This window comes from Humulus lupulus, chromosome 3 (assembly GCF_963169125.1).
Source record: "Humulus lupulus chromosome 3, drHumLupu1.1, whole genome shotgun sequence".
Lineage (NCBI taxonomy): Eukaryota > Viridiplantae > Streptophyta > Magnoliopsida > Rosales > Cannabaceae > Humulus > Humulus lupulus.
The window spans coordinates 175980887-176008334 of record NC_084795.1 but is presented as its reverse complement, the minus strand read 5'-3'; positions in this window follow the sequence as shown (position 1 = coordinate 176008334).

Genomic DNA, 27448 nt, shown 5'->3' with positions numbered 1-27448 from the left:
GATTAATACTACTAAACCATCACGTAAAATCATAACTTCTATGAAATAATAAGATAGTTGAAACACATAGTGCAAGATAACAAATTGGAGTCACCAATCATACAACATGATTTTAACAATATTTCAACAATATAAACTAGATTCTAGATTCATGCTTGAAACCATAAATACATAAAACATGCTCATCAACATATAAAAGTGAAACTAGACCTAAGAACCTACTGTAACCAAAACTACCACCAAAAATACAAAATCAATAGGCCAACATTACTAACAAAAATTCATTTAAAGCCTAGCATGTTTCTATGGAAGAAGAGAAGAGAAAAACAACAAGTACAACTCCACTTCCCTCTTGAGTCTTGTGGAACCCGAGCCTATTAATTCTAGCACTTAGGGTGTTCTCCTCCCCAAGACACTACACTACCCTCTAATCTTGAAAACTTGATCACAAAACTTGGGAACTTTGCTTATTCCTCTATAGGCTGTGGGTAGGGGTCTGAAAACTGAGAGAAAGAAAAATGGAAACTAGAATTGCATTTTTCGTAACCCAAACAACTTATAACTTGAGACTCATTTTTACTATGATTTTAGAAAAATGAAAATTCTAGAAAGTTTTAAATAATTGAATTAGCTTTCCAACGATACTAAGATTTCCAAAATCGTAATTCTACAACTTGAGTTATGTCAATTTTACTACAGGTAGTGCAAAAGTTACGAAAATTCCAAATATGGCAACTCCTTTTTCTTGCTCACCACTCCTCTCACTTTCTCATTTAGCACCACACTCTCTCTCTCTCCATTTTCCTTTCTTTGTCGAGCACCACACCACAAAAATGAAAACAAAAGTATTATTTTTCATTAAAATATTAGCACCAATAATATTCTCTAAAAGGAAAATAAAACAAACATTGTTCTTGATCTCAAAAGAAGACTAGGTGCATGCACATCCACTCTCCCATGCACATACTCACACACTACACACTTGGCCAAACAAGGAAAAAGAAAAAAGAATAGGAAACAAACTACCATTTATTTTTTTAGAAAAAACAAATTGAACAAATAAAAGATCATTCGAAAAGTAAATAAAATCCACAAAAGAAAGTTACTCAATTATTGTAACATTCACATCTTAATTAAATAAAATCATACAATAAATCCATTATTTAGATATCACAAATATACACATTGCAATAAAAAATTAATTAAGTATTATGGTCGCTACAATACAATCTAGAGGTGATTATGGTACTTCATCACTTTCATTGATGAGTACTCAAGATATGGACAAACTTACCTAATGCTCCCTTCTCAATGCCTACTCTCTACTTTAGGTCTGGTGATATTCCCAGATAGGTAAATGTTTCTTTATATATATATATATAAAGATTTATATTGCAGAATAATTTCTTGGAATATCTTGTAAGCTTTGAGCGTGGTACTTACTCTTCTTGGCAGAGTTTGATGGTTTTCTATGAATGTTAAGAATTACAGAATCTTTATGACATAGTATTATATTGTCAGGTAATGTCCTCTATACTCATTTGTGCCCTTATTTGTGTCACTTTGATCAATCTCTTCTTCGTCTTGTATTTAGAAAGCATAACCCACTTGATTCCTAGGCAACTTAAATGATAGTAAAGATCAAATTTTGTGTAGTGCCTGGAACACAACCTATGATAGTAAACACATTCTGTTTTTTGTTTATAGTATTTGGTTCTCTACTTGATTGTTATGCAATTGGGCTCACTTGTTGGTGGCCTAGCTGGTTCTATGTTGTGTGTAAGCATTTAATGTATAATACAATAATTAAGAGTGCAAGCTACTCCTTATTGTATCTCATGATATAATTTATAGCAAAAATGCACATTTTAATTTTTAGTTATGATATAACTGATATTATATCAAAAGGTAATTTATGTCATAATGTCAAAAGGTAATTTTGAAGTTGTAAGATTAAAAATTTGGGTTTTCAACAAGTTTCATGATCTGAAACTTTCAGATTGGAGACCTAAAATGGATTATTAGATTACTCATGGTCTGAAACTTAGATTTTAGAATTTGTTCAAATTGGAGTTTATTCACTACAAGAATATTAGCTGTATATTACGTTAATATGGGAGTTGTCAATAGTTTGCAAAACATTTTAGGTGAGTGTGAATACCAAAATTCTGCTTGAACGAGGCCCCTACCTCATGACCCTCAAAATATAAGTTTGGGAGGGAGAAAGACTCGCCCACACTCCCCTGCCTCTCGCACCACAACCTCGTCTCCCGCGCAGGGCCTCGCGCCATGGCTTCGTCTCGTGCGTAGGGGCCTCGCGCTGAAGATCTTGCAAGGCACACACCTTGTCTCACGCAAAGGGTGTTGTGAGGTCACCCCTCGCAAGTGGCTCCAAGACTGTTGCAAGCGTCTCGCGCTAAGGGTGTCGCAGAGTCTCGCCGAGGGTGTCGCGAGGTCATCCGTCACAAGGGGCGCCAAGGGTGTTGTGAGCGTCCCATGCGGAGGTTGTCGCGCCGGGGGTGTCCCAAGGATCTCACACCGAGGATGTCGCAAGGTCACCCATCACAAGGGGTGCTGAGGGCGTCGTGAGTGTGCCATGCCGAGGGTGTCATGCCAGGGGTGTCCCGAGGGTCTCGCGCCGAGGATGTCATGAGGCACCCATCACAAGGGGTGCCGAGGGTGTCGCGCCAGAGGTGTCCCGAGGGTCTCGGGTCGAGGATGTCGCGAGGTCACCCATCACAAGGGGCGTCAAGGGTGTCGCACCGAAGGTCTCGCGAGACACATGCCTCACCTATGGAGCCACACTTTGTGCCAAGAATATGCACTTAGGGTCGAGAGGCCCCTCTCGTTTCATTTTCATAGGGCCATCTCGTGAGGTCCTTGATTGTCAGGCATCTTGGAACAACATATAAGGATTTCAACACTTGAATCCCTTGAGAATAAGGTACCCTGCGAGGGTGAAAACCTGTTTCTCGAGGAGCTCGTACAAATACGAAATGCACCTACAAACAAAGAGGAGTTAGAGTACGGACATGATGTACATGCCAGACAAGTAGTGGCCGTACGAGTAAGGTACCTGATGTGGTCCTCATCAGCCAATTTCTGACACTTGTACCAAACAAGTGGTAGAGGTACATCCAGGTACTGAAGTGAAGGTACTCCAAAAAAATCTCGGCATGTACTAGAGCCGACCACCACGTTCCTGGCACCACTAACACTTGTAAACTGCATATGCAGAGTCATGTCCCTAGGGACCACAATGTGCTAAGTGTTATTAGTGCTCTACTATTAATATGACCTTCCTTCATCTGAGAAAGGGGGGGATTTTGGGGAAGCATTTTGTAACTAATTATTGCTAATGAAAAGTGACATTCAACATTCTCTCCATTCTTTGTTTTAGAATTCCAGCATTTACATTTGATGTTTTTGAGAACTTAAGGAAGTTTACCCGAAGTTTAGTGAGTTTAAAGTTTACTCCTTTTACAATTCCAAAAGTTCATGATCTAACTTAGTTGACGAGTTCTTACCATCAACAGTGAGAATGATACACCTATTGGAGCTAACTTGTAGAAGAGGATACTATATTTGGTTTAAAGTAGGGGTGAACATTTGACCCGAAAAACCCGACCAACCCGTTCAACCCGAGCCCGAGAAACTTGTTTTTATTAATAACCCAACCAATTCAGGTCGGATTTAACCCAATCCAAGAAATTCAAGTTCGAGTTCAGATTTATATATTAGTAACATCTCGGGGTTCGGGTGTAACCAGAAACCTGATTATCATTCCTATTTTGAAAAAAAAAAATCTCTTAAACTCTAATATGTTTCTAAACATTAACCCTAAACCTAAAACATAAAAGAAAATGTTTCCCTATCTCTTTGTTCTCTTTCTCTCGACCGATATCGCCTACCCCAAACCCAACCCTTCTTTCTCTCAACCAAATCCGACCCTTCCTAATCTGTCCCTCCTCTCGACGGTGGTAATGGTGTAGTCCCAACCTCTCTCTCGTGTTCCCTTCCCTCTTGTCTTCCCCTCCCTCTCAACTAGTAGCTCTCTCTCTCTCTCTATATATATAAATATATATCTCACGAACGAAGACACAGAGTCTTGGATGAAGTTGTAGTAGGAGCAGCTCAGCCTCAGACGGACCTACAACAAGAGCAGCTCTGATAGACGACGGGGTCGGGCTTCCTCAAACAAACAACCAGTAGGTATTATAATTATCTACTCTTTCACTCAATTTCTATTACCCATTTAATCTAATTCTTATTTGTATATTAATTAGTTTGAATTTATGTTTGTGTTCACTCGTTGTATTGGGTTTGATTCTTAAATATGACCCGATTCTTGTTTTTGTATTAATTAGATTGATTTTTTTTTTTTTTGCTTTTGTGTATATGGATTGTGAATCTTTTCTTAGTGTTTTAAATAAAATATTTGATTTTAAATCTAATTTTTGTTGAATTTATTATTATCATTTTGTGCTAACATCGATTAATTTTTGGTTTTGTTGTTGATGATTTGAACCAGTTCAAATTAAATCATATTATGTTATATATATATATATATGAATAATGAATTTGATTATATTTTATATATGAATGATCTTGTGTTCATATTATTGTGTTAAATCATGTTGTGTTCATATTATTCTTGTCACACATATTTCTCTAAAAGTTTAAAGTGGTTTATTTTTTCTGTAATATTGTTATACTATTCGGCAATGAGAGGAAAGGAAAGTGGAGGAAAGGAAAGACAAAGAAAAAGAATATGTATATATTCTTGTTAAACTTTTCTATGTTTTGTATATTGTATATACTATTTAGTATTTTAGAATTTTAGAGACTTTGCATTTGTAATATTTTTATGGACTTGTTGTAATTACTAATTTGTATTTAGACTGTATGGACTTTATGGTTGTATTTGGACTTTATAGACTTTATATTTGTATTTTTAATTTTGGAGGTTATGAACTTGATTATATGAATTAATATCAATTTTAAAACTTTATATTTCAAAATTTTCATATGGATTATAAAACTTGTCAATTTTAACCAAAAAAATTCAACAAATTGGCTTTGATAAGGTACTCTCAAGTCTCAGCTTATTTTTGATAAAAAAAAACATGTCAAAAGTAATATATATATATATATAAAAAAAAACTAGCATTTTTTAATTTGTTTTATCAAATGCGTAAAAAAGTCCAAAACTGAAACATGCCCAACAAGGCCCGAAACTCGCACACACCCACTCGTGTAAACTCGAAATCCGAAATTCAAAAATATGAAAAATTTGAGAACCATCAGACCAAGTTCGGTACCAATTTTACACACCCGAATCTGATACACCCGAAACCTGCAAATCTAACCCGTATTCAGCCCTAGTTTAAAGTATATATAGTATATAAATGATTTGGATGCATGATTCATCTCCTATGGTTTAATTTTAAATTTTTGTATATGTTGATTATTGATAGTAGTCCAAAGGTTTATTTGTTTGGAATATTGAAGATCATTTTCTAAATTGATTGGCTTTGAGACTAATTCTCAATACTTGCTCTATCTGTGTAGGAACCGAGTGATTAGAAAATGTTCTTAAAGGTTCTTACTTTGATTCTTGAATTAAGCATAAGTGATGTAAAGGAGGTGTGCCTTGCATTGAGCATAAGTGATATAAATGAGGCTCTAAATTTGATTCTCAGGTTGTGATTTCTCTTTGATACTCTGCTTATGATTTCTTTTTTATTTTCTTTGTTTAAAGGTTCTTACTTTGTTTACTAGTAACATCTTCTATCATGGTTTTTTCTGGTTGTGCTGTATTTTGAGGCAACATAACTTTGATGTTACTTTTTTTCTTATTAAAGGTGTCATATTATGTGTCTTTCTCACTCAAAGTGTTTTTTCTCAGTTTTGTATCTCTTAGATCGATCCTCAAGTAAGTTTTCTTTTTCTTTTTTATTTTTTCTCTGTTCTTACTGTTTTTTCCTGTTATCTTGTTTTGATTTTCCTCAAAAAAAATTCTGTGGTCATCATGAACATTTGTTAAAGATGAATGATCTGAAACTACATTTAACTCAGAGTTTGTTTAATGTTTGCAAATTTCATGGTCTTCTTTTCATTAAACATTCTTTGTATGTGTTCAATTTGAGTACATGGTTTTTTGCACAGTCGCATCTCTAATTTGCCTAGCAAATTCCAAGCATCTCTCTTAGCTTTTGAAAGACACTCACTTTTACAGGCTTTCTAAATATATCACATATCTGCTCTTTGCTTCTGCAGTAGATAAGATCAATAACTCTCTCCATAGTGTGTTCCCTTAGGTAATGGTACTTCACATCAATGTGTTTTCTTATACCATTAAGAACATGATTTTTAGAGAGTTTAATTGTTGAGCTATTATCACAATAAATTACAATGGCTCCTTGAGTAACATTGCTTTGGGCTAAAGCTAGCTATTTATTTATGACTAATTTTCCCATTAGTTTGGATACTCAAAAGGACCAAAGAACTATACCTCCAATATTCAAAGTTTCCAAAGATACTTGAAGGATATTTCGATGCAAGTTGGATATCTGGTGTTGGAGATAATATCTCTACAACCGATTGAGTGTTCACCAAGGGTGTAGTTTCTTGGGGATCTAATAAACAAACATGTATATGTCACTCAACCATAGAGTCCAAGTTTGTAGCTCTAGCAGAAATCGGAAAAGAGGCCGAGTGGCTTAGAGATCTCATGATGGAGATACCTTTAACCGTGGTTGATGTATCAATAATATCGATACATTGTAATAATCAAGCCACAATGATTAAAGCTTATAATAAAATATATATAATGGGAAGTCTAGACATATAAGTCTAAGATATGACTACATGAGAGAGTTGATAGATAAGGGAGTCATATCAATATCGTATGTCAAATTGTGTGATAATTTAGCAGATCCGTTTACCAAATTTCTAGAGAGATATATGGTTAGTTCTACAAACAGAAGGATGAGACTAAAACTCCTTGACAAATAGATTCCTCAATGATGGCAACCCAACTCAAAGCTTGTATACATCAAGTGTAGAGTTTAAAGGGTAAGAACAAGTTTTTGATAAGGGAATAGTTGACAACATTAAAAAATTAGAGTCCCATCTAGAATAAGTTAATGTTGGTTGCTACTGAACATGAGGGTTAAGTCAAAGACTTTTAATAAAATTCAGTTGAAGAGCAACAAGCATCTTTAATGGTAGCAAAGATGTTGTAAGAATTTCACCTATATGAACCTATAGGTGGAGATGTCTCTGAAGACAGTAGGAGCTTTCTCTGTGGATGGTTCATCAATGGATGAGCACAAGGCCATAATAGTGTTGAGCGCACAAAGTCGGAACACATGGGTAATCAGGTAGAGGTGTGTGAGATACTACTGTTGTAGGAAACACATATACAAAATCTTGCTTATTATCATGTGATTTCTAATTTAATCAAACATAAATAGAAATCCTAGAACATGAATCTATTGAAATTAAACAATAAAATAGAGAAAAATTAAATTACTTAATAGCAATAGAATTAATAAGACCCCACCCTTTCAATTCTCTATTATTTTGTCCTTTCCTGATTGCTAGGAATTGCCAAGAATTGAAGCACGAATGCAACCACAATCTTCCTCACCAATCTTATATCAAGCCTAACTAGTGTGGGAAATTTTCTCAACATATGAGACAAAGATCTAGAAGAGAGTAAGTGTAATGTCTCAAATTCCCTAATATGGCTTAGTGCCTGGATTAGGGGGCCAGGAGGGCCATAATTGATTTAATATGTGATTATATGCATGGTTATGTGAGTTATATTATTATAGGATGATAATTGCATGCATGTGGGCCCACTTCTTATTAGAAGAGCATTTTCGTAATTTTGGCTCCTTAAGGGCATAATTGTATAATTATGTGCATGTATGTGATATATGGGTGAGACCACATTCTTATGTGGATATGTTTGAGATATTCGGCATGAGACGATCCTAGGAAGCAAGTTAGCAGTTTGGTCATAACGGGGTTAATTACCAGGCTCGGGGTGAGCCTAGGGGTAATTTGGTGTTTAGTACATTACCGAGAATGAGCGAGTAATGGGATATGATTTATTAATTATTTGAGAATATTGGGAGTAATGGTAATTGGAGGATGTTAATTATGATTAACGGGATAGGTGGGAAATTACAATTATGCCCTTGGGTGGCTTTGAGGAATTAAAATGGCCCTAGGGGCATTTTGGTCATTTTGACCATTAGATATGCTTAAGTTAAGAAGGTATTGGAGTGAAATAGGCAGGCAAAATAGAGTTGTGTTCTTTCTCTTTCTCGATTACTTCTCTCTCTCTCTCTCTTGGGGTGGAATTCGTAAGCTTAGCTAAAAGATTGAAACTTGAGGATTAAAGCTTGAGAGTTTAGGATTGTGTTCAGCAACTGAAAGGAATTGAAATCATAACTAAGGTAAGGTTTTCAGCTTGAATCTCAAGGCTTTTGCTTTGTTTTTATGTGGTTTGAAGGCGTGATAGTTTGATTTTGGAGTTGTGTATTTGGTGGTGTTTCAAGTGGTATAAAGCTTGGGTTTTGATGTTAGAAGGGTGATAATGTTGTATTAAGGTTTGGTTGTGATATTGGAGATTTATTTGATGAGTTCTAGCTGAGTTAGAATTTAAGAAAATGCATTTGCAGGGTCAAGTCGCGATCGAGTTCATCCAAGTCGCGACTTGAACGAACCCCAGAGCATCCCCAAGGCTCTGTCTGGTAGGCGCGCCGCGGCCCTCAGGGTCAAGTCGCGGCCCGCCCCTGGCACCCAGATAGGGGGGTTTCCTTTCTTGGGGGCACACCGCAGCCCTTGGGGGGCAGGTCCCAGCCCGCCTGTCCTATTTGTGCCAGGTTGGGTTTTTGTTTAGTTTTAGGTGCGGGTTTCGAATTTCAAGGCTCGGGATCGAATCTACTAACCGTCTTAGTAGGATTCGAGGTCCCGGGAGCTGGGTTTTAGTCCATGAACATTTTATTACTCATTTTATTGTGGGATTTTTATATTTGGTTATGATTAGGTGACCGCTAAGGGATCTAAGGACATGATCATTCTCAAGGGTCGTTCTTTATTTATTTTACGCTCAAGTCTAAGGTAAGAAAATTGCACCCAGTATGTGACATACATGATTATTGATGAGGCATGTTGAGTGCTCTATATATGGACATTGGTTTCATTGTGAATGCTTGGCAGGGTTGCTTATTGCGAATGGCACTGACTTATTAGTCAGAAACGACAATGGTGTTTAGTACTGGTTGGGAAGTTCTGACTTATCAATCATGATCGGCAATAATATTGAGAGCTGGTCATATAGAATTGACTTATGAGTCAAGAGCGGCATTAGCATTCTGACTGCAGGCCGAAATGATTAGATTTAATCAACATGAGCATTAAATGCTTGACCGACCTATTAGTCAAAGAAAACTAAAGCGCTTGGCTAGTCTAAGACTAGTACTCAGAGCCAGGAACAAAAAGGTTCAGGTGACTTGATAGTCACATGGCTTAGGGCGCAGGACCCCAGAGGGACATATTAGTCATCTATTCAGGGCGCAGGACCCTAGAGAGACTCATTAGTGATCTATTTAGGGAGCAGGACCCCAGAGAGACTCATTAGCCATCCGGTTAGGGTTGAAGCCCTAGAATGATTACATGATCATTTATTTATATTGAATACATACAATAACAAGTTTTCTTGTTGAGCTTTGGCTCACGGGTGCTATGTGGTGCAGGTAAAGGGAAAGAAAAGCTCACCCAGCCTTGAGTGGAGAGCTTAGGTGGCGACGTGTACATATGCGGCCACTTGACCACCACGACCAAGGTGTTTCTCAGGGGAACTAGGGTTTAACCCTATTTTTGCCGCTTAGGTCGGAGGATTGTAACTTTTGAACTGTAATGACCATTTTGGATGTAAACAACTTTGTAAACACTTTTATGGGATCCCATGTACAATTTAATGTTTTAAATAAAATATATCTATTCCTTTTGACCGAGATTTTTACCATGGCCCATTAATAACACCTAGATACACGTTTATGACCTAATGACTTGTTTGGTGAGTTAAGCATTATTTAAAGTACACATTGGACGGTCTTGGCTAAGCAGGGTGTTACAGTAAGAGAGAGTGGCTAAAAGAGTGCAATCTCTAGGGTTTTCTATGAATGTACACTTACCCGAAACTTGTCTCTTGAAATACTAGCTATAACATTCTATTAATGGACACATCCATAGGCTTATTTTCTTAATTAAATTAAATATAAAATAAAATGTAAATAAACCCCTATCATGGCAAGCCACACCATGTGGATTGAGCTCATGATGTGGTCTTAAATTTAAAGCCAAATGGACTCAAATTCAAGACCATTTTATTTATCCGTTTTATAATTAATTAAATAAATAAATAAATCCTTATTCAAATTAACTATTTATAATTTAAAACTTTATTTAATATTATTTATTAATATTAACACCATTTTTGTATTGTTAATAAATATGTCCAATATTTTACAATAACTTTTTTTTTCTCTAATTCATAATTCATGTAAATATCACAAAATTGACCTAGTAAATTCCATATTATAAATTGATAATTAAATCAATTGTTTGAGACATTTAGACTTGATTTAATCAAGGACGAAGAGGGGACCATGGATGAATACAAGCTACAATAAGTTCTCGTGAGTTTATTTATAGAATAAATTATCTCACAACTTATTAATTCCCCGTGACTCCATTATAGACTCGGAATTGGACTCTTGAATTTATAGAATGTATTTCCACTAATGTAAATAAATTGTAACGCCCTCCTAATCCAGGATCGTTACACTATGTATTTAAAATTATGTCAGGCGTGCTAATCAGGTCATTTGGCTTAAATCGTGTAACTAAGGTTAGTGACAAGGTTTAGGGTTAAAATTTTCGTCAAAGAACCATTGACTTTTATTCCAAAAGTGTTATACAACATGGGATCCCAAATATTACAACACAGCGGTTTAAAAGGGGAAAAACATATCAAAAGTTACATTAGCCGGCCGAAATGGCAAAACATGGCTATAACCCTAGTTCATCTGAGATAACCCCAGCCGTGATGGTCGAGCATGCATATGTACACACCGCCATCGAAGCTCTCCAACTCATGGCTGGTCAAGCTTTCTATTTCCTTTACCTGCACCACAAAGCACCTGTGAGCCGAGGCTCAGCAAGAAAACATAACGTACAATAATAGAGAATATAACTTTAAATAACCATTCAACAATAATCAACAACATTAATTTCATAGCCAATGTCATTTAGTTCAAACACAAGATCATTGGATCGACCTAGGATCGTTTCCCTATTCAGTTGGCTTTTAAGCCAAATCTCGTGCCTATGCCCTAGCTACATGACCATAGAGTCACCTGGGGCCTCGCCCTTAGCTCTGTCTCACTAGCCATAGAGCTAGCCCAACCCCCATGGATCATCTTCGACATTAGAGTCGATCAACATAATAGTATGTTGCTAGTTTAGGCCAACGCCTCTCGACCAGCGCACAACGCGCTATTGCTGCCCTTGACTTATAAGTCAAGCCCTGATCCAGGATTACATACCTTACTTCTAGGAAACAGATGTGGATAGGCACTGTAACGACCCAAATTCGCTAATAAGGCTTAAGGGCCTTGATTAGTGTGCCTGGAGGGCATAATGGGAATTATGTGTGACTTTAATGTGTAAGATGCATGATTATGATTTAAAGCATGTTATATGACTATTTGACTATTCGAGATGCATGACTATGCGTATTAGTATGCATGTAGGCCCCGATTAGGTTAGAAGGGCATAATCGTAATTTTGGCCATTATGGGCATAATTGTGTACATATATGTGATAATTGTTGAGACCACATTATTATGTGGATATATCTGTGATCTGTGACTCGAGACAATCCTAGGGAGCAGATTAGCAAAAAAGTCACGGTGGGGATTTATACCCTGCACTGGGCGAGCCTGGGGGTATAAATGGGAATTCAGTGACTATATTGGAGTTTATTTTGACATCGATGAATATAATTGGTGATTAATTAGGTATCGGGAGGTAAGCGGAAAATACTAGAGACACTCGAGGAACTAGCGGGAATTGGGTAAAATGACTAAAATGCCCCTAAGTGGATTAAAGGACTTAGAATTAATAGGGAGGGCATTTTGGTCAATTGGCTTCTCAGAGATAAATGATTTAAGGCTTTATACTTAGTGGGAATTGTAGAAAAGGGGTAGAAGGTTGTGGAAAGAAAAGAAGGAAAAAGAAGAAAAAGAAAAGGAAGGAAAAACAGAGTGGTTTTCCTAGGGTCGGTTTGTGGTTCTCTCACCATTTCCCTTCATTCTTCTTGGAGAAAAATTCAGAGGAGAGCTAGGTCAACTAAGCCATAAGGTTTCTGAGCTAAGCTTGAGGATTTGGCAAGGGTTTAGCAAGGATAGGCCATCACTTGAGGTAAAATTATGTAGTTCCTTCAGTTCTGGTTTTGGTTTCTAACTAAGATATCTAAGCTGAGTTGATGGGGAATTCTAGGGAAGTTGGAGCCAAGGGTTGAGGAAGAGCAAGCTAAGGAGGTCTAGAGGCAACTTGAGGTCAAATTTCAATCAAAGGTATAAACTCTAAGCTTTTAACTTTGATGTTTTGACTGGTTTCTGCTGAGTTTTGAAGGCTAGAAGTGGCTATGGTAGATTTTGAGATTAGGGATGCATGTGCTTGGATTTTGAGTATTTGGGATGCTTTGAATGAGTGGAGTGTGTTAATAATCTTGTTTTTGAGTTTGGTGAAGGTTTGGAGAAGTTTTGGTTGAGTTTGGTTAGAGGAAATCGCAGGAAGGAAAATTGAGGTATTGCCTGTCTGTGACTAGCGCTACAGCGCTAGCCTTTGGGTGTTGTAGTGCTAGGCCATGCTTCCTGGGGGATTTTTCTTCTACTTGTAGTGCTGTAGCGCCCTCCTAAGAGCGCTGTAGCACTGCCCTATTCCAAAAAGGGATTTTAGGGTTGTTTTCAAGGGTTTTTGACCAAGGGTTCGGGGTTCGATTCAACTACCTTGTTTGGTGGAATTAGGACTTCCCGGGGGCTCGGGATTGGTCCCGAGGCTAGGTTTTGGACTTGAGGTTTGGTGATGACTTTGATCTATGGTTGTGTTTAGGTGACCGCTAGGGCTCGAGAGGGATCGTGCTCAAGGAGTCAAGTGATCAAAGCTAGCAAATTGAAAGGTAAGAAAACTGCACCCGGTTAAATGTTTGTGATGGGACTAAGTGCTCCCGATATTTGTATTATGTCAATGATGGTATTATGCCACGGGACATGTGATAGCGGCCTAAGGGTGCCGTACACAATATTTGCGCACAGGGCGCGGCTTGGCCACTGGTAGCCGAGTACAGCTTAATATTCACTGAGCTCGGTTTAAGCGAGCCGGAGTCAGTGGGATAACAGAGGGTGCGGCCTGAGGGCGCTAACCCTAGTTATCATATGTGATTTGGTGTATGCTATAAATTAATATGTTTATTATGCTGAATACTTGACTATTCTGAATGTTGATATGTTTAAGAATATGTGATGCAATATGAGATATTGATTTGTCTGTTGATTGCTTATGCTCTGTTGTTGTGTTTTCTTGCTGGGCCTTGGCTCACGGGTGCTACGTGGTGCAGGTAAAGGCAAAGGCAAGTTGGACCAATCCTGAGATGGAGAGCTACGGGGTTGAATGTACATAGCCAGCTGTTCGATCGTCATGGTCGAGGAGTGGATCAGGACAGGGATTACCTAACTGTCTGTTTGGCCTTAATAAGGCTTGATATTGTATTTAAACCTTATGTCTTTTGTAAACGGTCTTTAATCTTAATATTTTTGGGATTCCATGTAAACAGGAAACGTTTCTTATGAAAAATGTGACTCTTGACACCAAAACATTTTAACCCTAGTACTTTTATAGTTTCTGTAACACGTTTTTAATTAAATGACTTGATTAGCAAGTCTAGCACTTTATAAACACACAGTGTAACGGTCTTGGCTATCCAGGGCGTTACAAGCACATCCCGACAATTAAGCACATATTCCTGCTAATCATACAATCCCATTGAATAACCATTTCCATAATACTAAGCACATTCATATAATGGGGCCACTTGCCCTAACCATAGAATTCATGTAACAAATATAAGTACTTGGGCATTTAACGACAAGCACTCAAAACAATAATCTAACATAACCAATCCTAGGGCCCAAGCCTTAATCACATTAATATACAACAGACGGTCCAAACCCAAATCACATACAATAAGTTCTGGGTGCAGTTTTCTTACCTTAGGTCCAAGCAAGCATAAGTAAGAACGACCCTCGAGCACGATCCTGGTTCCGAGCCCTTAGCGATACCCTTTGATAAAGATTGTTCCGACTGGTCTGAGGTTGACTCTGTTGTCTAGGTTTAGGCTTACTGGCTTCTTCTTTACTTACATTAGCCTGCAGCCTCTCTACTTCTATTGCCGTCTCAAGAACATCGGCATACGTAGTATTCCCCGGGTTTGCTAGCTTAACCCACATCTCGATCTTCGGTCGAAGTCCTCTAACAAACTTGTTCACCCTCAAAAAATCGGTTGGAACCATCTCAGATGCGAACTTAGCTAAGCGGTCGAACTGACGAGCATACTCTGCCACTGATAAACTACCTTGCTTCAAGTTGGCGAACTCCTCAACTCTTGAAGCGAGTATAGCCGAGTTGTAATACTTCTTGTGGAACAGCTTCACAAATCGAGTCCATGTCATGGTGGCAACATCATGTGATTGCCGGACCAAGTCCCACCATATCCTGGCATCCTTCTTGAGCAATGGCGAGATGCAGGATATACAGTCTGCATTACTGAGATTCATGTGCGTCAGAATTGGCTCCACATTCCTAGCCACTCTTCTGCCTCAAAGGGGTCTGTAGTCCCTTCAAAGTTTGGAGTGTGCTACTTGTGGAACCTCTCATACACTGGCTCCATGTGTTGTACTGGATACGGTGCGTAGTTCGCCACTGGCCATCCCTCATATGGACCAACTTGTTGGGGTGCTGAGGCCATTTGTTGTGGCTACGGTTGAGGCTGAGGTGGAGGCTGAGTCTGGGGCTGAGCCTGTTGTTGTTGCTGCTGCAAAAGTTCCTCGACTTGTTGTCGCAGTCTGGTGATCTCCGCAGTGTTGTCAGCTAGCGGTGCCGGCGCGTTGCGGCTAGCAGTAGCATGCACTCCCCTTCTGCGAACTGGAGGGGCTTCATTGTTCGCTGGAACAGCATTGGAGGCGTTTCCGTTGGTGCGTGCAGATCTTCGGAGCGACATCGCAGCTGAGTTCTAATAGTTGAAAGAAACATGTTAGAACTTTACCTAATAGGCTCTAAGGCAAAAACTTATTCTAAAACAAACATATCTCGGACCTATTTATTATGACTTCTTATGAAAATTATATAAGTCTTTATTTATTAGAGTGGGTTTCTATAATTAGAAAAATAAGCCATCTTTATTATTTCTAAGTCTGTTTCTAACTATCCTATATGACTTAATTCTCAGGCTCGAAACTCATCTTTGTTCCAAAGTTAACCATATTGAGGGAGGGCTGGGATCAGTAAAATCGTTCCCACTACTATGGCCCCCTAACTCTCAATATAGAAACTTGGTTCATTGATTTGTATCCACCCTCACCGAACTTAGTCATTATTTATTTTATTTATTATTTATTATGATTGCAAAATAAAAAGCAAACTCATACATGATAACAAAATAACATGATATTAATTTGGAAAAGAGTTTTTCACTTATTACAACCATAAAACAAACAATGAAAACTAACTATTCTAAAAATTAGGATCTTCTACATCCGATCCTTCATCTAGCATATCATCATCTAGCTCTTCATAATCTTCATTATCATGTGCCTCAAAATGTCCTCTACGAAGGTTCGTAAAAATCCTATGTTTTTGCTCATTTGTAAACTGAAATTCTGATTTTGCAGTGAACCTAACTAAGAGAAAGTAATATCGCATTGCTACTGGCAGTTTATCTTCATCATCCATTGTTTCCCATATTTCCTCTAAGGCTGCAATTACGGGATGAAAATCTCTAAATAGTCTAATTATTAAAACGTATTGTTCTGTTGCTCTCATCATAATTTGCTTAGACTCTTGAAGGTGACCTATTTCTCTGTGGAACAAAAGCAGTCTCCGAGTGATTCTCTCTAGTGCTCCTACAGTGTTTCTTGGTTCTCTTATTCTTTTTAAAGCCTTAATTGCTCAGATATCCTCATTGGTTAATGCTCCGTTCATACTTAACTGAAAACATAAATGCTAAAATCATTAGCTATACATATAATAACAATAACTTAAATACTTACTTGGCAGTCAGATTCGAAGCTTTGAGTGTGTGTATCGAGGAGAAATTCATGCGAATGAACCGTTTCTCTGATACCAACTGTAATGACCCAACTACTCTAGACTTTAGACCATTAATGATTACTATACATAGACACTAATTTTTAATAAAACTTACAAGTGAAATAATCATAACTTTATTAAAAACTTGTAAAACAAATGTTAAACTACATAAAATTTAAGGTAGGATATGGGATCCCATTGTTTTAAAAGAAAAACATAACATAATTGTAAATAAATGAATTACATATTAAAGTGCGAAAAATACATACAAAATTTAAAGAGACTTCATCCTCGAATCGAACTCTCGGTCCTTTGATTCCATTCCGCCTCAACACACATCCCCAAGCTTCCAAGAACCTTTCTCGCCACCAAAACTATTTTCCTGTACATAAAAACATAAAGGAATGAGCCTAATGCCCAGTAAGAAAAATCTAACACATAAATCATATACATAAAATTCATATCAACATATACTAAAACATATCATAACATATGTCACATATACTATAATGGCCATTATTACTTGGGGTCCCATAAACTAAACAAGTCATATGCCCATTAGATTTGTGGGGATTGCTAGCTAAGCAAGTCATATGCCCATAAATTTATTGGGGCTTGTTAGTTGTACAGGTCATATGCCCAAGTCTACAAACATACATAAATCATAAGTTAACATAACACATAAATCATAAGATAACATTTGGCATAACACATAATATCCTATCCTATTTTCCTTACCAAAAGTACCGGGATATGAGAACAGGTTTGGGACTTCGGAACACTCCTAAAAACCATAAATGAAAGGGTGAGTATACTAAAGAAAAAAGGATGAAAGTGATGAAAGAACTATACCATCAAAATATACTTACCAAGAATCTTATGTTCAAGTTCTTAGATTTCCTATCCAAGAATAAAGAATAAAGTTAGGATGTTGAGTAAAAACTATAAGAACTTAAGGAAAATAATACCAAATGAACTAGAGTTTGGAATACCTTGAATGCTTCTATGACCAATCTAAACCTTGAACCGAAATGTGCTATAAACCTTACTTCCCAAGTGTTTGGTAAGCTAAATATTGAGATATTTGATTAGCCTAGCTGTTCATGAAAATCTTGAAACGCATTTAATGGATGTAGTCACGGCCTGTAACGACCCAAAATTAATAATAAGGCTTAAGGGCCTTGATTAGTGTGCCGGGAGGGCACAATTGGAAGTTATGTGAATTAATGGTGGAAATGCATGATTATGTGATAAGCATGCTTATATGATTATTTGGATATATGTGATGCATGACTATGTGTATTAGTATGCATGTAGGCCCTGATTAGGTTATAAGGGCATATTTGTAATTTTGGCCCGTTGAGGGCATAAGTGTAAATATTTGTGATAAATTGTTGAGGCCACATTATTATGTGGATATATCTGCAGCTTGTGACTCAAGGTGATCCTAGCGAGAGGTATAGCAGAAATGTCACGGCAGGGATTTATACCCGGCTCGAGGTGAGTTTGGGGGTATTTCTGGGAATTTAAAGAGTATATTGGAGACTATTTGTTATTGAGGAAAATAATTGGTGATTAGTTAGGTGTCGGGGTTTAAGCGATAGTTATTAGGGACACTCGAGGAATTAGCGGGAATTGGGAGCAATGACCAAAATGTCCTTAGAATGTTTTAAGGTTTAGATTTTAATGGGAGGGCAATATGGTCATTTGGTCCAAAGGAGATAAGTTATTTTCAGCCTTATCAGACTTAGTGGAATGTTTAGAAATAAGGAGAAGCTAAAGGAAAAGAAAAGAAAGAGGAAAGAAAGAAGGAAAAACAAGAGACTCTCCCTCTCTATCGGTTTGGCCATTTTTCACCATCTCTTGAGGATTTTTCGAGCTGGAATCTCAGGGAGGGCCTAAGCAAAGGCTTGAGTTTATGATCCTTGAGGTGGCTAGAGGTTCAGCTGTAGGTTATACTCAATTCAGGTAAAATTTTCAGAGTTTAGTCTGAACTTTCTAACTTTGAGGAAATTGATTTTGATTTTGAACTTTGAATAAAAATTAAAGGAATTTGAGCTTTGGGAATTGAAGAGCTTAAGGCTAGAGGGGCATGGTGATAACCTAAGGTCGAATTTCTCCATTGAAGGTAACCATTTCTGGCTTTGAAGTTCTGAGTTTTTGTTGAGTTTTTGAGCTTCAAGCTCAAGCATGGCTTTTTCTTTGTTTTGGGGTGCATGTAGCTAAGTTCTATATGGTTGGGCTGTATGGGGTGAGATGTAGATGATGGTAGGCTCAATTTGGTGCATGGTTGAAGTTTGGAGGGGTTTTGGAGAGTTTTGGCTTGAGGAAATTGGAAGGAGAAAATCAGTGTGATGTTGGTGCTGTAACTAGCACTGTAGCGCTAGCCTTAGGGCACTACAGCGCTAGGCTTGAGTGTCTGGGGGCTTTTGGCTCTGTCTGTAGCACTACCCTATTTCCAAAAGAGGGTTCTTGGGTTATTTCTTAGGGTTTCTGCCCAGGGGCTCGGGGTTTAGTACCACCACCCCGTTTGGTGGGATTAGGGCTTCCCGAGGGCTCAAATTTGGTCCCGAGGCTAGGTTTTGGAATTGAAGTTTGGTATGGTTTTCATTTGTGTCTATGACTAGGTGTATGCCAGGGCTCGGACGGGATCGTGCTTGAGGATCAGTTTCATTGATTAAAGCTAACGAAATCAAAGGTAAGAAAACTGCACCCGAATAGGTGTTTGTATTGGGACTAAGAGCTCCCTATAACTGTATGGTGTCATAGATGGTATTATGCCATGGGACATGTGATAAACGGCCTAAGAGTGCCGAAATCAACATTTTTTTCACAGGGCGCGGCTCGGCCACTGGTAGCTAAGGACAGCTTGATATTCACTGAGCTCGGTTTAAGCAGGCCGGATTCAGTGGGATAAATAGGGGTGCGACCTAACGGTGTCAACCCTGATTATTATATGTGAATTGGTTGTTAATGTTAATTAACAAGTTTGGTATGCTTAATGCTTGGTTATATGGATGTTTTGGACTGTTGAGTATATAGTTACCCTGTATGAAGTATCTGATTGTTTGATTGATGATTATGCTCTATTATTGTGGTTTCTTGCTGGGCCTTGGCTCACGGGTGCTACGTGGTGCAGGTAAAGGCAAGGGTAAAGTGGAACAATCTTGAGTAGGAGGGCTTTGAGGCTGAATGTACATAGTCGGCTGATCGCCACGGCCGAGGAGTAGTACAGGACGAGAGAAACCTAAATGTCTGTTTTGCCCTTAGAGTGGCGAGTAGCTGTACTTATAACTTGGAACTTTGTAAACCGTCTTTTATATGTTATTTCTTTTGGGATCCCATGTACTAAAATGTGTATTATATGAAATGCAACTTTTATGACCAAAATCTTTTAACCCTAGTTCAATTATAGCTTCAATAACACGTTTCTAACTAAATGACTTGATTAACAAGTCTTGCACCTTTATAAACGCACAGTGTAGCGGTCATGGTAATATAGGGCGTTACATCTTGGTATCAGAGCATTCTAGGTTTAAGGGTTCCTAAAGACTAGCTAAACATGTACATTCGCCGCGAAAGACAAGCTCGACTCAGGGTTTGGTAATTGTGTATATATGATTATATGCTTAAATGATTGGAAAGGAATTTGAATGTTGATATCTATATGATCAATAGGAAGCATGAGATACTGATAGGGCCTGGCCCTTGACTATTGCATGATAAGATTGAAGCATGCTAATTATCATGGCTATTGCATGTGAGTGAATATTTGGATAATGGGTTGCATACTGAGTGTATGTGGTTAACTGTCTTATTTAAATTCATATGTCGTATTTGTTTATTGGCTTGTAGGAAGCATGATAAAGTGTGAGTATACTTGGTTGTAATAAAAAATTTGGTAGCTAAATGGATAGCATTGTGGATCTGTGTTTAATATGCCTTATGTGTGCATGATAACTGTGGTTATTTGGACCTGACTGTGGAATGGTGCGGAGTATGAACCTCAGGGCTGAGTAGTTTAGTCAGCAGTAGTGGATGAACTCAAATTGTTTATGCCTAGAATGGTTAAGTGGACTTGGCGTTGTTTTATAGGGGGATTGTAGATGATAGCTGGAGTTGGAAACCTCCATCTGTCCCTGGAAACTGCAGCAAATGTTCGCTAGTATGTGAGTAAGCTGCGAGGTTTAATAGTTGAGACTAGATTGAGAAACAACGGACTTCTCTGGGGAAAGAGCTGTTTTTTATGCTTTGACAATGAGGTTACCAGTGTTGGTTTAATGTGAGGGTATAGACAGAAAAGGTTATTATATGGAAGGCCTAAAAGGCATTATCCTCTGGTTTTGAGGAAAGTTTGGGTTGCCTAAGAATTGGTCAGTGGATGGGCAAAGTTAATTCCATCCTTGGTTATATGAAGATGAGAGGTCATGACTAAGGGGTTGTGCTAAGTACTTGTGGCAGAAGGATGCCTGGAAATGGTACTCGGGCCGAGACATTGGCATGATGGGTTGGAAAGAACTCAGATGATGAATTGATGAAAGTGGTTATAAGGACATAGTTTGGGCTGCGGAGACTGGTAGGCTCATAAGCTTGATTTGGAATGATAAGGTAACAACAGTGTATGTCAATGAGTTTTGTGAGTTGGGTAATTCCTTTTGGAAATTGATACAGGAGGATGTAGCTGGAAATGATGACCCATTTAAGGATGAAACTCTGGAATAGTCCAGAGCATATGGCCCGCTTCGATGTAAGAAATTGTCATCTTTATTTAGGTAGCAGAGAGGGCCATGTTATTTGAGATATGTGAAATGAGGGATAGTGCATGAGTGCCGGAGATGCAAATGACAGTGTTTCCATTGGTGGAGTTTAGAAAGGACAGATTCTCGATAATTGAAGCAGAAGAACCCCGGACAGTTCTATGGCTCCTGGTTTTGTCAAGAAGGGGAAATCTAATTTACAAGATAGCCGTCAGGATAGTGATGGGAACCAGTGAGGTTATTTATTATGCGCCAGAGGCAGGAGATGCCACCAGGGGGAATGTCTGGTGGGGGCACGACTTCTACGTGGAATGATTCGATATGTTAGGATGGATTTCCCATGGTTAGGGGATGGAAGACTGGAATGATTTGCTACATTTGAAGCCTGAGGCTAGTTCCTCGGAGCTGATCCGTTAACTGGATAGTTCACGTTTTTGGTTATATAACGAGCTAGAAGAGTTCAGTGTTGAGAATGTCCCAAGAAAGATTCAGACATAGAGAATATGCCTCAAGGTACTTTGCGAGGGGTTGGAAATACTAAGAGGAATTAGAAACTTTTGGAAGAGGAATTGGGACACAAGTAATAGAGAGGTTCGTGGTGAGAGCAATAGAGCTCGTCATATGGAAGCCTTGACATGAGTCAGAGTGAGAGTTAATTTGTTAAGAAACAATAATAGATTATAGGGAATATCATTTAGAGTACCTTAGTTGGACTGAATGGAAACTAAGCTGACCAATAGGGATTCAGATAGGTATACAAGGAAGGATTGGGTACACTTCAGAACTCAACTACAGATAGGTTCGGTATCAGGGACATTATGGAAGATGATAATGGTTTGACAAAAATAATTACTGAAGCTGTCAAAGAAGATTGATCTCGGGGTGGATCAGATAGAGCATTGTATTGCAGGAATTGTTAGCATTGTCTGTCAGGGATAAAGATTTTAAATGCCCGGTTAAAAGATAGGACAATGTCTTCAGGAATTTATCTACGATCTGGTTATTACCAGCTGAGGGTCAAGGAAAGAGACATCTCAGGAATCACAATTTATACCGAGCAAGGTGTGATGAATTGGTAACAAAGGTTCTTAATTGATTCAAGCATCAGCAACTCAGGTAAGCTCTGTAACGACCCGGATTTTCAAGACTCGATAATGCGGAAATATAAATGTTTTCATTTAACAAAATGTCTCAAAAACCCATAGAAAAAAAAAACTTTTTAAAAAGTCGTATGGCCATACTTAACATTTAGTTACAAACATGTTTTATAAAGATTAGAGTGAGCCTAGTTTAGGAAAATTACACAACATTTCCAAAAATAAAAAGGCTTCCCAAAAGGCCGGTCCACATGTACATTTGCAAGGAAGACTCCAGCGCTCACTGCTCTGCCTTGCCCTTGTTCTTACCTACAACATGAAACAACTAGGTAAGCGAAAACGCTTAGTAAGATCAACTTCCAAACAAAGCAGAAAGAGAAATAGGGATCCGGACCCATCCGGACCCTACATAATCAATTTCAAGAACGCTAAAGCGTCCTGGCAAACTTATGGTCATGCCTGATAACCAATGATAAATTAATTCACATCTAGATAAAAATCTTGCACTCAGAAAATCCCAGAACAAGCAGATATATTATATCGCAACTAATTCATATCAACAATTATATCCCTGCACTCAGAAAATCCCAGAGCAAGCAGATATATTATATCACAACTATATCTTACCAACAATTATATCCCTGCACTCAGAAAATCCCAGAGCAAGCAGATATATTATATCAGCATATAATTCGAGACCAACGCTCGACAATTTCCAACAATTCAGGCGTAACGCGCCCTCCAACATAATTGCTAATCTGTAAAAGAGAACCGAGTCTCCACACTAAGATCTAGCCAATAAATATCCTCAACAATGGTAACTATCATGTTACCTAGGGCATCGCGACTTATCCAAGAGTGTAATCCAATTTACACGGTTTTACGGAGACTTCTATGTTAATCAGTGGTGCTGGTGAGCAGCTGCCCCTAGGGTGTTCAACCTCACTCAATCTTGGCAACCCCTAGTATCTCTAGGCACTCTCACGGAATGGCCAATATTCACGGCTGCTATCCGGGAATAACTTATCAGAGCACTTGCTCGGATTCTAACCGTCCAATGATTAAGTAAGCATGAGGGCCCCTAGGTCCCATTTATCTTGGCGCCCCTAGGTTTAACCAGCTTATCCTCATCTCATGGCCACTCGTCGCGGTAATGAACCGGACATAAATAAAATCAAGCAGTGTGACGGGGATCAACCATCTAGGATATGACGGACTTCTACCGTTCATATTTTCTAAATCAGCACTCACTAGACTAACGTCTCTAAGCAACTTTCTATGACAGCCTATATATGTGCATGTATCCCTATACTAACATACAAGACAATAATCATTTCATGTTGCAGCCATACAATATAAGTTGACTTACTTGGAGTCCTTAGCGCTTAGCAGGTTTTCACCCTCCAACATTCAGTCCAGTTACGCTTAGCCAATACTGTAGTTATCCATACAGTATACTCGGATTAATTATAGCACTAATAATTCATTATTATTATTTTGGGCAGTTTGGTCATTTTAATAAAAGTCATTTGTAAGGATTTATAATCCTTATTTGGTTTTAAACCTATTAAGGAAAGTCATACAAAATATTCGAGACTAAACCCTAAGTCTCGGGGAGACCTATCCTAAGGTCTCGATACCTAGGCTCGGGTATCACAATGGTATTTCCCACAATCCGCTAAAAATCTTATTCTTTCAAGGTATCGCTCTTAACCCGCACTTTCGACTAGTCGGTTAAAATATGTAAGATTTTAGCCGGTATTATATCCAGAAAATACAAATAAATTCCTTAATTATTTTTAAAGAAAATAAACTCTTTAAATTTTTCTTTTATTTTTCTTAAGGTTTTAATATCTAAAAACCGTTTTAAGAAAATTGCCTAATTTGTCTTAATTAGAAAAACCGTTATAAATCTCTCATCTTGACTAATTAATTTTCCAAAAGAAATTAATCAATTTTACTTACTAGGAAAATAATTTATTTAATTATTTTCTCAAAATATAGGGTTTTAAACCCTCTTTTAATTTATTAACTATTAATAAATTAAATCTCTTATTTTTAGAAAGAATAAAAACTCTTTAATAAAAATAATTCATTTAAACTCAAAGGGATAATTTTAGTGAAAATATGATTTCAAGACTTACCAATTTATATCTTGAAATAAGCAAAATTTTACTTTTTACCTTATGTTCCAAAATCTCATTTTTACACTAAGTGTGAAAAACCTAATTTTCACATTTTTAACTACATACTTCATTAGTTCATAACTTGAAATTTACTTACCCAATTGTTACCAAAATTTCCCAATTCCATTTTTGTTATGTCATTTAGATCTTTGTAAAATCTTAGGTCAAAATGAGCATTTTTGATTGGTGAAATCATTTTCCAACAATGAGGTAAAAATGACCTTATTTTCAAGTCCTTATTTTTTCCAAACTTTGACAGTTAATAACTTTCAAACCGTTTAATATTTTCTTACCAAATTTTACAGTGGACTAATAGGTTATGCCAGAAATATGTCCACAAAATTTTAGAAAAATCTGGGTTCATTTGCCCTATACAGTGGCTGTCCAAACTTGGTTCCGAAAATAAGAATACGAAAAAACAGTTTTTTACCTAATCTTTGAAATAGCATAACTTACTCATTTCTAAACATTTTTTAGTGTTTCAAAAGCTCAATTTTATGTACTCAATCTCAACAAAATCACAGTACAATTTAATTTTACAAAAACAATATACAGTGGCTGCTTGACCCCTTGGAAGTCACAGCTCAAAACATGTTTTGTTTTAGGGTATCCTACAAAACCCTTGGGGGTTTTGGTTCCCATTTTCAAAAATCAATACACATGCATCATAAAAATTATTAAACAACTACCATAACCTTATTACATCACCAACAAGAAACTTTAAGCATTAAATATACAAAATAATGCTTAAAACTAAAAACCCTACAACAAAATCATCAAAAGTAAACTTTTTACCTCTTTGGTGTTCTTGCTTAAGGTTTGGACCTTCCTATTAGCTTTGGCTCCTCCAAAACCTTTCAAAAACCCTAACCAACTTCCCCCAACAACATAGTTAATTAGCTATTTGAAACTCTAAGCTTAAAACTTTACAAATGCCTAGATTAGTGAAGCTTTACCTTAGGGAAAATACTTCCTAGACCAAGACTTAGCCTCCAAGTTTTCCTTGGTATTCTTGAGGTTGAATATTGAGAGAACACTTTGAGAGGTCTTCAAAAAAGATGATAGTGAATGAGAGAGGGAGAGTGATCGGTTTCTTAGGGGGGTTAGAAGAGTTTATGGTATCTAATTTATCTCAAAAACACTCAAGTGTTTTCCTCCCACTTGCCCACTTGACTTCTTAATTAAATGGGATTTAAATTTTATAAAAATTTGGGTTCACACCACTCTAAAACACCACATGGCCGGCCAACCCTTGATATATATAATCATTTCATTTTTTTTTTTTTTAATAAAGGTTAAAAAAGGTTTCATAAGAAGAAAAGTCCAAATTGGCTTTTGACACCTTTTTCACTCTTATTAAGTTTTAATCACCAAACTTAACATTAATTAATTAAATTAAATTAAATGTCTCTCACATTTAATTTAATTAATCACATAATAAAATCTAACCTAAGGTCCATTCATGGAATAAAATTCCCCATTTCGGTAGAATTAGGCATTTAACACAAAATGCCCTAAAATTTCCATTTTCTTTTAGGTTTATTATTTTTGACCAAACTTTAACTTTTATGAATGTATTTTATGCCCAAAATATAATTGCCATGATTTTTCGTTTTATTTTCCGAGATTTTTACCCGATCAGGGTTTTTGTGTCGGTCCAGGACCGAAAGTCTTATCTTGACTTTTAAAATCACAAAATTCATTTTTTTTTTGCTAGCAATAACTCATGGAATACTTACAAACAAAATATAATATTATTTAAAATAATATTCTTAACCCGGGGGAAAAATCCCGACCCGAGTCGTTTAAAGGTACCCAAAAACGTAGGACGTTACAAGCTCTATAAGCAGAAGATATAGGAACAGTATGGACAAGTCTCCTTTAGGATTTATTGGCGGTATATAGGGCTACTCTCCAGTTAGAAGTGGAATGCGAACAAGTACTATGCTGATGATGTTAGTACTAAAGAAGCAGGGTCACAGGTAAAGCTCCATGAAGTGTCAGTTTGGTCTCGCCAGGGGTATTAAGGATAATGCTACAAGAAGAATAGGGAACAGGTATGAAGAGGTTTGATCCGAAGCCACAGGGAAGCTACTTAAGAACGTCTAAAGGATAGGGAGTACAACAAGACCGGTAAACGCGTCATCTACTACATAAGCATCTTTGTAGGCAGCTACACCAGAGATTAAAAGGACAGTAAAACTTGAAGTTAGACTGGATGGATAATGTCAGATCCAGAATTTCAGAAGACAGAGTAAGAATTGATTAGCGCTTGGTGAGGTAGGAATATGCGTGTATGGGTGAATACAGAAGGGTAACATAAGGGACTTAACTTTTGATAAAGATATGAAACTGTGAGGGTTGCATCACAGGTAGGGGCACGCCCAGGCACGGACTGACGAGAGAATGGTTCGAGCCTCGTGGGAGGTGAAAGAGTGGGAACATAGTCGATATACATAGTATGTTGAGTTGGCAGTGTATGCATAGTGTAAGGTATTTAAGTGTTTGATCATTTGTAAGAAAGGTAACCTTGAGACCAAGATTTAGTGAAACGTAATGAGTGGGTGGATGGTTGGTGCTAGAAGTCCTCGACTGTTCGAGGAAAAGATCTAAATGGAGGCGGATCTCTTACTTGGGAGGTGTGTGTCAATTAAAAGAACGCCATAGATTACAATGGAGTGGACAAGGTAACGACTGAGATTGGTATAGCGTTAGAGTGTGGTGAAGAACAGGTACATATTCTTTGGAAAATAGAATCCAAAGTGTTGGTATTGGTGAAGACAGGGAAGAACCCTGTCAAGGTAACATAAGCTAGGGTACAAGGATCGGATGAGAGGTCCGATGGAAACTTGGCGTGGAGACGGGAATTCTAAATGGATATCGTTCCATTCCCTAGGGTATGTTGTGCCGGGAAGTTTGAGCGGGTGACAGAATCTAGTATACTTGGATATTGAAAGGT